The sequence below is a fragment of the Eretmochelys imbricata genome, chromosome 5, assembly GCF_965152235.1.
Source record: "Eretmochelys imbricata isolate rEreImb1 chromosome 5, rEreImb1.hap1, whole genome shotgun sequence".
NCBI lineage: Eukaryota > Metazoa > Chordata > Testudines > Cheloniidae > Eretmochelys > Eretmochelys imbricata.
The window spans coordinates 7,169,218-7,178,703 of NC_135576.1; positions in this window are offsets into that span (position 1 = coordinate 7,169,218).

The following is a 9,486-nucleotide window of genomic DNA, read 5'->3' on the forward strand; positions in this document are numbered from 1 at the left end:
GTTATTATGCCATCAAGGCAGGAAAGGGGGACTGTATTACTGTAGATCTTTAGAGAGGAAGGGGGAAGCTATAGGACTACTGTTGATGGTGATGATGATCCTGTATTTTACATGCAATCAGTGCCGGGAGTGGGCTGTAAAGGAGTATATGTGCTGGGGAAGAGACGGCTTAGATAAGATTTCCTTGTTCGACTCCCAAACCATCAGACTAGTCTGTCTCTCTCTCTCTGATGGAAACATTAAACGTATTTTGTTCTCATCAGGGCTGAGAGATGCTCGTCCGAACAATGCATTATAGACAATTAAATTGTACTCTATTAAATATATAAGATCTCATTTCCTGTCGTTCGGAGGGGGCAAAAAAAAAAAAAAAAAAAACAGACCAAACCCCCATGAGCACAAGGTTTTTTAAAATAAGGGTATTACCAGCGTTCAAAGCATTCCCCCCCTCCCTTAAACTGGAATGAAATCTGTGGAGGCTTGCTGGCGGGGCTGATGCTACCAGCAGAGAAAGGGAAACAGGAGGAGGAGAGATGAAAGCTGCTTTGCAGACTTCAAGTTACCTGGGCCGAAAAAGAAAAGCACCTTCTTGGTTGATTTCTCTCTCTCTCTCTCTCTCTGTGCTTCTCTCTCTCTGTCTCTGTGTGTGTCTCGCTCTGTGTGTGTCTCTCTCTGTGTCTCTGTGTGTGTGTCTCTCTTTCTGTGTCTCTCTGTGTGTGTTTCTGTGTGCTTCTCTCTCTCTCTCTCTCTCTCTCTCTCTGTGTCTGTCTCTGTGTGTGTGTGTTTCTCTCTCTCTCTGTGCTTCTCTCTCTCTCTGTGTGTCTCTGTGTGTGTTTCTCTCTCTCTCTGTGCTTCTCTTTCTCTCTCTCTCTCTGTGTGTCTGTCTCTGTGTGTGTTTCTCTCTCTCTCTGTGCTTCTCTCTCTCTCTCTCTGTGTCTCTCTCTGTGTGTGTTTCTCTCTCTCTCTGTGCTTCTCTTTCTCTCTCTCTCTCTGTGTGTCTCTCTCTCTGTGTGTTTCTCTCTCTCTGTGTGTCTCTGTGTGCGCGCACACACACCAAACTATTATTCCTTTCTCCCATAACGGGGCCATATATCGATTAATCAGTCAGCTAATTTTCATCTTGCCTGGACTCAGATTTGAAGCAGGGGAGGGAGCTGTCATGGTTTTACATGATCTCCCCCTCCACGTCACCCCATAATTTCAGGGAGCAACAGTGAGGGGCACAGAAAACCACAGCAGTTAGGCAACCGCATTGTGCATCAGCTCCAGCCTGGAGACCGTGTGTGTGTGTGTGTGTGTGTGTGGCGGGCGGGGTAACACGTGTTATTGTAAACGGGAGGGAGAGGAGTAAGGAGGCTATTCCTTTAATTTTTTAGCGTTTCTAAACGGCTATTGACAGAGCTATTCTCCCAGTGTGATAGAAGAATTAAAAAAAAAAAAAACACTTTTTTTTACCTCCTGCCTTAAAGAAAGAAAGAAAGAAACTACAACAACATTAAATGAAACTGTCCTTAGGTTTGTCTGATGCATTAAATGAGCCGAGGCTGCATAGCACTCAGTGGGAGCATGAGGCAGGGGCCCGATCCTGCATTCCTGGACGATCCCCTTGATTTGGGATTGGGGAAAAGGTTGCAGGATCCGGCCGGAATTTTTTTTTTTTTTTTTTTTGGTAACTAAAATAAACTCGGGGCCAGCCACTGGAGTAGCGAAGCCGGGCTCGGCCCCAGCTCTTATTCACTTCGCGGGCGGAGGAAGGGGGGGAGTCAGTTCCTTCCTTGCTAAAATCCCCCGAGATCCTGCTTGCTCCTACACTCGGCTTTTCAGCCGGTCAGCATGCCAATGCATTGTCCAGCCAAGCATCTCACAGTGGGTAGCAGGTGCAGGAGAGGGCGGAGGCAGCACTGGACAGCCTTTCCCTTGTATCATCGCTCTCCCGGTAACTCAGACCTACATTACAAAGCCCTGCCTGTGGCAGGTCCTTCTCTTTTATTGCTCTTTAAATATCTCACACTGGTCATGAGAAGCAGCTTTCTTTCAGAGCCCTCCAAAGGTCTGATGGATGGCATCCCATTTTAGTGCCTCACTTAAATTATGGAGTGCTATTTGTGTGTGTGTGTGAAAGTTTGCATTCCTTTCGGAGAGCATTTCACAGCACAGTGCAATGTGTACACAAGTGATGCATCCAACGCTTTGGGAAACTGACCAGGCTAAGATTTCTCCCCTCCCCACCTGCATTTCCCTTGAATTACTCACCTTCAGTGTTTAATTTGTGCCAGGGCTTGCCAGGTCTGAGCCCTGACACCCCTAGGCTGGGCAGTTCGTAGCCCCAGCACCTCTGCACTTGGCAGTTCATAGTTCCCTGGGCTTGCTACATCAGTTATGAATGTAAAAAATAAAAGTAAAAATTGCTTTAGCCCCAGCACCTCTTTCATTACAAATTAAGCACTGCTTGCCTTCAAATGCTGACTGGTGCCCATATCCCAGCCTATGTACAACCACACAGAAGAGCTCGTTATAAAGAAATCCTGAAGGAAGAGATCTGGGGAAAGACTGTGATTTAAATCAAATATATGCCAAGGAGCCAGGAAGGCCTTTTGAATTAATACATGTGAAACCAGGCTAAAAGAATAAACATCCACCGAAGTCAAAGGTGAAACAGATTCCAACATTGATTCCAACCGTTCAAGGGGCAGATCTGTTAACACATTTTAGTGCATGAAACTGCTATTCCAAATGCAGGCCAATTTAAAACAAAACAACAACAACAAAACAGGCAGGTGGAACGAATAATTTTACTGCTCAGCCAGGGTGTCCTTTTGACAGTTTTCTACCTAGGGCTGGTTCACATACAGGTTTTGTATGTCTATACCTGTCATGGCTCAGAAGCAGATATAAAGTGATAAACCCCCCTAGTGTTCACTTACAGTGGTGATGGGCGGCAGTATAAAAGTCTAAAATGCCGTTGCCACAGACATACCAGTTAAAAGGTGCTTATCGCAATATAGCCTATTCAATGAATGGAAATAAGCTATACCCCCATAAGCACCTTTAGACCAGTATAAAGGGTGGTACCATTTTAACTACATTGGTTTTTAAACCATTATAATTAAAGGGGGGGGGTATAGACTGAGCCTATTCCATGGTTCCTAGGTGAGGACTGTTCCCAGGTAATCCCCTAGGTAATGCAGTAAGCCCACTTTTCCAGCCCTTAACCAGACAAAACTGCCTCTGCAGTCCATGAGAGTTTGGCCTGACTACAGTCTTCAAAAGCAAGCTACAGTTGCTCATAGGGAGGGGAAAGCAGTCGCTGCTCAGAACATAGAAATAAAAGGAATAAAAACTAAATCCAAGTATTATTAATTATTATTAAAGTTTCTACTGTCTACTTTCAAATAAATATCCATGGTCCAGTTGTCCCCCCCTTTCTCATGGCCAGCAGCATCTTACTCTGAGAGTAGCCCGATTCGTTTCAATATGGGTCCTCAGAGAATGAGGCTCTACTCAACTGAAGGGTGATAGAATCTGACCCATAATGCAATGCCACTGAAGTCAGTGGAGAAGCAAAATCAATGGAACCATTCGCACAGGTGAGCACTAATCATGTGTGCAGAGGTTTGCATGATCAAGCCTTTGTTTGGGAATGCTACTTCATTTTCCTTTCAATTGGCCCCAATTCTGCAAACTCTTGGGCCCGTGAGTAGCTTTAATCACGTGAGAAGATCCATTGATGGTAATAACATTACTCACATAAGTAAAGGTCCTGACATGCATAATTATTTTTGCAGCATTAAGCATTGTGTGTGGGGGAGCGGAGGATAATCCTAAAATTCAGGAAGTCAGTGGGAGGCTTTCCATTGACTTTGGGGGAAAGGGGGAATAGATCAGGCCCTTGAAGTGAACATATTGTCATAGATTGAGAACTGGTTAAAAGACAGGGAACAAAGGGTAGGAATAAATGGTAAATTTTCAGAATGGAGAGGGGTAACTAGTGGTGTTCCCCAAGGGTCAGTCCTAGGAGCAATCCTATTCAACGTATTCATAAATGATCTGGAGAAAGGGGTAAACAGTGAGGAGGCAAAGTTTGCAGATGATACTAAACTGCTCAAGATAGTTAAGACCAAAGCAGATTGAAGAACTTCAAAAAGATCTCACAAAACTAAATGATTGGGCAACAAAATGGCAAATGAAATTTAATGTGGATAAATGTAAAGTAATGTACATTGGAAAAAATAACCCCAATTATACATACAATATGATGGGGGCTAATTTAGCTACAACTAATCAGGAGAAAGATCTTGGAGTCATCGTGGATAGTTCTCTGAAGGCATCCACGCAGTGTGCAGCAGCAGTCAAAAAAGCAAACGGGATGTTAGGAATCATTAAAAAAGGGATAGAGAATAAAACAGAGAATATCTTATTGCCCTTATATAAATCCATGGTACGCCCACATCTTGAATACTGCATACAGATGTGGTCCCCTCATTTCAAAAAAGATATACTGGCATTAGAAAAGGTTCAGAAAGGGGCAACTAAAATGATTAGAGGTTTGGAACGGGTCCCATATGAGGAGAGATTAAAGAGGCTAGGACTTTTCAGCTTGGAAAAGAGGAGACTAAGGGGGGATATGATAGAGGTCTATAAAATCATAAGTGGTGTGGAGAAAGTGAATAAGGAAAAGTTATTTACTTGTTCCCATAATATAAGAACTAGGGGCCACCAAATGAAATTAATGGATAGCAGGTTTAAAACAAATAAAAGGAAGTTCTTCTTCACTCAGCACACACTCAACCTGTGGAACTCCTTGGGTTGTCAAGGCTAGGACTATAACAGGGTTTAAAAGAGAACTGCATAAATTCATGGAGGCTAAGTCCATTAATGGCTATTAGCCAGGATGGGTAAGGAATGGTGTCCCTAGCTTCTTTTTGTCAGACGGTGGAGATGGATGGCAGGAGAGAGATCACTAGATCATTACCTATTAGGTTCATTACCTCTGGAGCACTTGGCATTGGCCACTGTCGGTAGACAGGATATTGGGCTGGATGGACCTTTGGTCTGACCCAGTATGGCCACTCTTATGTTCTTATGTTCTTAGAACAACGTCTGACAAAGAAAAAGTAAAATCCCAGTCCCCGCAACTTGCATCCTGTATAAAAGCTTGCATTATCAGGTAGAGAAGAAATAAAGGAATAGCAATTAAGGTTAATGGAGGGAGAATTTATAAATAGACTGGTATTTGTCGAATAATTTATCTGACAAATTTAACAATGTCCAATAAATTGCTGGACAAATCCACATATTTAAAAAAAAAAATAACCCTTCACCCACCTAGAGTTCTGGGCTGATAATTCAACACACATATTCACAGATTGTTTACCTGATTATTTTCCTGATCTATTTCCAAACAAACTATGACATCATTTAAAAAAAAGAAAGTTCAAATCTCAGGCCAAACCTATACACCCCCAATTATTATGGAAGGACCCGATCCTGCCATGCCTACCAAACTAACTGGGAATACCTACAGTAGCATTCACTACACTTGGTAAGGAATGTCCAGCCCTAGTCTCATTAAAATAAATCAGGAGAGCTGCGTCTGGGCCCTTGATACATGCCACAAAATGAAAAGAGCTTGTGTCTTCTTAAGTCAGGCAAGAATGTGTGCACCTGGTTACGGGCCCAGTTGTGCAACCCCTTATACATGGCAGTGATCTGCATTCTTGGGAGTTGGTCCATTGAGATCAGACGGATTATACATGTGAGGAAGGATTACTCACATGAGTGTTTGCAAGGCTGAGCCCTGAATGAATACGGGAATCAGTGCTCTTCTGCATTAGTAAGGATAGCAAAGAGTGGCTGAGGGGAGGAATGAGAAATACCTGTGGCTGAAAGGACTTTGGATAGGGCTCAGACCAAAGGCAGGCAGAAAAAATTCTCATCGCAATAAAAGGGAGCGTTTCTTAGCTCGGCCTTTTCTTATTAAACTAGGAATGGTGATTTTTAGGCGATAAACTGTGTTAATCTCTTCTTAGTGGTTGAAAACTGGAAGTGTGTGTGTGTGTAGATAGGCATTTGTATACAAAAACACACACGCACAAACTAAATTCCACTCAGTGAATTCTATTAAACAACCATCTCCCAGGTATTCCCATTATCTATGCTGTATCCACTGTAAACATGTTTTTTAGCCCTTTGAAAGTGGATATCAAGTAGATTATCTCCTCATCCCTTTTCCATCATATGTTCTGCCACAATTTCTCTGTACATAATCAGTAATGAAAGCGGGCAAGGCTGTATTGTAAGAACAATGATACTTCAGATTCCTACTGCACTTTTCATCACCAAATCAGTGTGCAATCTTTAGCAATTAATGCTCACAGTACCCCACTGAGGTAGGGAAAAATTAGTACACTAGAGCCTGCTATTAAGGTTGCATGTCATTGCCCATTATAAGACCCTGTTTTCAGTTACTTATAATAATTTTGTCATACTTTAACTGCTTGGTTTGAAATCTTCCATGATGGGTATCTGCCTCTGGTGATTTTTTTTTCTTTAATTTGCAGCAAAATTGTTGAGCTGTTTCTGAGAACAAACCTATAGAAAAATATGTTGTTTTGCCCATGTTAAAAAAATTGTGGCCACCTTGGTTTTTGAAAAGCTCTGGTGCCTGTGTGCTTTGAAGCTGGAAACGGACATTTGGCAGGGCGGTGGCCTTTGTGTCAGGGATGTGCCTTTTGTTTCCCTGTGTAAATCTGTTTTAGCAGCTACATTCCCTGAATAGTCCATCCACACTAGGCACGCTCCATACTGGGGATAAGCAGAACAACCCTAGCAATAAGAGCTCTGGACTGCTGAAGGCCATATCAGAGTGCAGGTCTGGCCACCAGAAATTAAATTGAATATTGAAAGGTGGATAGGGAATTGGTTAAAGGGGAGACTACAACGGGTCCTACTGAAAGGTGAACTGTCAAGTTGGAGGGAGGTTACCAGTGGAGTTCCTCAGGGATCGGTTTTGGGACCAATCTTATTTAATCTTTTTATTACTGACCTGGGCACAAAAAGTGGGAGTGTGCTACTAAAGTTTGCAGATGATACAAAGCTGGGAGGTATTGCTAATTTAGAGAAGGACAGGGATACCCTACAGGAGGATCTGGATGACCTTGTAAACTGGAGTAATAGGAATAGGATGAAATTTAATAGTGAGAAGTGTAAGGTCATGCATTTAGGGATTAATAACAAGAATTTTAGTTATAAGCTAGGGACGCATCAACTAGAAGTAACAGAGGAGGAAAAGGACCTTGGAGTATTGGTTGATCATAGGATGACTATGAGCTGCCAATGTGATATGGCTGTGAAAAAAGCTAATGTCGTCTTGGGATGCATCAGGAGAGGTATTTCCAGTAGGGATAAGGAGGTTTTAGTACCGTTATATAAGGCACTGGTGAGACCTCACCTGGAGTACTGTGTGCAGTTCTGGTCTCCCATGTTTAAGAAGGATGAATTCAAACTGGAACAGGTACAGAGAAGGGCTACTAGGATGATCCGAGGAATGGAAAACTTGTCTTATGAAAGGAGACTCAGGGAGCTTGGCTTGTTTAGCCTAACTAAAAGAAGGCTGAGGGGAGATATGATTGCTCTCTATAAATATATCAGAGGGATAAATACCAGAGAGGGAGAGGAATTATTTAAACTCAGTACCAATGTGGACACAAGAACAAATGGATATAAACTGGCCACTAGGAAATTTAGATTAGAAATTAGACGAAGGTTTCTAACCATCAGAGGAGTGAAGTTTTGGAATAGCCTTCCGAGGGAAGTAGTGGGGGCAAAAGATCTATCTTGCTTTAAGATTAAACTCGATAAGTTTATGGAGGAGATGGTATGATGGGATAACATGGTTTTGGTAATTAAATATTCATGGTAAATAGGCCCAATGGCCTGTGATGGGTTTTAGATGGGGTAAGATCCAAGTTACCTGGGAAAGAATTTTCTGTAGTATCTGGCTGATGAATCTTGCCCATATGCTCAGGGTTTAGCTGATCGCCATATTTGGGGTCGGGAAGGAATTTTCCTCCAGGGCAGATTGGAAGAGGCCCTGGAGGTTTTTCGCCTTCCTCTGTAGCATGGGGCACGGGTCACTTGCTGGAGGATTCTCTGCTCCTTGAGGTCTTTAAACTACAATTTGAGGACTTCAATAGCACAGATATAGGTGTGAGGTTTTTTTTGTAGGAGTGGTGGGTGAAATTCTGTGGCCTGCGTTGTGCAGGAGGTCAGACTAGATGATCATAATGGTCCCTTCTGACCTAAATATCTATGAATCTATGAATCTAAATCCAGAAAGGGGAGAACTGGGACTGGCTGGGCAAGGACACTATGACTGTGAATGGGGGAGAGACTGAGACTGGGATGAGGAGAAGTTCAGGGTGGTAAGACTAGGCCTTGCTGGGCAAAGGCTCGGTTGAGAAGCCTGAGGATAGGAGACTGGGACAAGGAGTCAGGTATGGGGAATTTGCAGTATTAGGACAGGGACAGGTTGGAGGGGACAGGTCAAAAGGGGTCATGCTTGGGGGGAATGGACGGAAGAGTCTATGTCCATTAGAGCACATTTCCCTCCAGAGCCTGGAATGGAACCCAGGATTCCCACGCCTCATCATTCCTCTGCTGTCAGCAAATATCATTAAGTGAGCATCATCCGTTGTATGCCCAGAATGAGGCCCGGGTTCTGTGAAAAAAAGTGTGATCATATAATTAAAGACTGTATTATAATTAGGACTGGGCAACTTTTTTCAGCAAATATTAAGTGGGCTGACATTTGAATTGCAGGGGACTGAAACTATTCATGAACTTGGATCAAATCTGGCAAATAGTTTTGGCTGAAAAAAAATCGAAAAGTCTAAATGTTTGTTTCAGCCATTTTGAAACGTTTTGTTTTGGCTTGTCATTTCAAGCCAGCATTTAGCTTAGACATTTAGCCAATTAAAAAAAGAAAAGGTGAACAGCAACCTAAAACAACTCAAAATAAAATGAAAAATTGGGGAAATATAATTTTGAGTTCAATAAAACCTTTTGCTTGGTCCAAAATGTATTTTTTGTTTTGATAAGGGGAAAAAAAATCAGTTTAATTTTGAACTGAGCATATTGTTCTTCAAAGTTTTTAGTTTATCTCCTGACCTGAAAATTAATTAATTGCTCAGCTCTAACTTTAATGCATATGCACAATGGGGCTGAACGGAGATTGCACAGGCAACCTTCATTCTGGCATTTCCTAGCTTTTGAATGCTTGATTCTGCAACCTTAATAATGGTCTTTTAATGTATTTTTGGTGTGTAACGATCTTTATTTTGCAGGTGGGGAAACTGAGGCACCGAAAAACAAAGGGACAAATTTCACTTCTTGAGAATGAGTCCATTTTTGGATACCCACTTTAATCAGGTTATAATATCAACAGTCACTATTGGTGTTCAATAGCTTTAAAAATTGGACCCTAAA